The sequence below is a fragment of the Lissotriton vulgaris genome, unplaced genomic scaffold (genome assembly GCF_964263255.1).
Source record: "Lissotriton vulgaris unplaced genomic scaffold, aLisVul1.2 SCAFFOLD_1261, whole genome shotgun sequence".
NCBI lineage: Eukaryota > Metazoa > Chordata > Amphibia > Caudata > Salamandridae > Lissotriton > Lissotriton vulgaris.
This window is the reverse complement of record NW_028242190.1, coordinates 338,329-339,852: the sequence shown is the minus strand read 5'-3', so window position 1 is coordinate 339,852 and position 1,524 is coordinate 338,329.

Here is a 1,524-nt window from a genome sequence, read left to right as displayed (position 1 = left end):
ACTGCACCAATCAGCTGACCTCCTGGGCCCACGTCAACGACGATGTGACACGCAAGGTCATGAACTCCATCCACTCAGGATCTCCATCTGACCCCTGCCCGTACCATGTTTTCAAAAAAGCAGACGCAACCATCGCACCAATGATTCCTCCGAGCACTTGCAGTAAAAATAACAGTCCTCCATTTGTATTTCCAGTTGTCTCTATCCAATTTTTATTTTCTCCAACAAATTCAAAGCCCATACACTAGGGGCAGCACAGCCAACACGTGTTTCGTTTACTCAGTTATTGACTTATAGACTTCTTCAGGGCTGCAACCCAAACAACAATATATAAGACAAATAGTACACTTCATAGAAATACTACACCGTAATGTAGTCTTATATCTCAATTCCATAGAAGGTTAAGAGATTCACCCTCGAGTCACCAAGTGTTGTTTCAGCGTGAAAAAATAGGAAAAAAGAGAGAAAAAGAAAACCAAAAGGCCAAGCCCAAACCAGAGTCAACATTGTTTAATAGCTTATTCACTAACAAAGTGACATGCCATGATGCCAGTTTAAGCTTTATAGCAGATACATTTTAATTCAGTCCTTCCTCCAACCATCGCACCCAACTACGGAAGGTCATCAACGTCTCCTTCGACACAGCAACATTCCTGGAAAGCTGCAAGCACGCCAAAGTAAACACCCTCCTCAAGAAGCCCAAGGCGGACCCCAAGGACCTCAAGAACTTCCGGCCCATCTCCCTGCTCCCTTTCCTGGTGAAGGTCATTGAGAGAATCGCTAACATACAGCTGACCCGCCACCTAGAGGACAACAACATCTTAGACCCATCCCAGTCCGGATACAGAAGAAACCACAGCACAGAGACAGCCCTCATCGCTGCCACAGACGACATCAGGCACCAACTCGACAACGGCGGAACTTCAGCCCTCATCCTCCAGGACCGATCAGCCACCTTTGACACGGTCTGCCACGGCACACTAAGAACACGCCTTTAAGAGGCCGGAATCCAGAAGAAGGGCCTGGACTGGACCACATCCTTCCTCTCCGGCAGAACCCAGAGAGTCCGCCTCCCACCCTTCCGATCCGAAGCCACCGACATTACTGCAGCGTACCCAAGGCTCATCCCTCAACCCGACCCTGTTCAACGTCTACATGGCCCCCCTCGCACAAGTGGCCCGCCAGCACAACCTGAACACCCTACTCCTCCTCTCCCTCACCAAGGACCCGTACACTGCCAAAACCAACCTCCACGAGGGAATGAAGGCCGTCGCCGAGTGGATGAGGAGCAGCCGCCTGAAACTGAGCTCAGACAAGACCGAAGTCCTCATCCTCGGCCCCACCCCCTCTGCCTGGGACGACTCCTGGTGTTCGACCTCACTGGGAACAGCACCAACACCCACCGACCACGCACGCAACCTTGGATTCATCCTAGACTCCTCCCTCTCCATGTCAAAGCTGGTCAACGCCATCTCCTCCTCCTGCTACAACACCCTCCGCATGCTCCGCAGGATTTACAAGTGG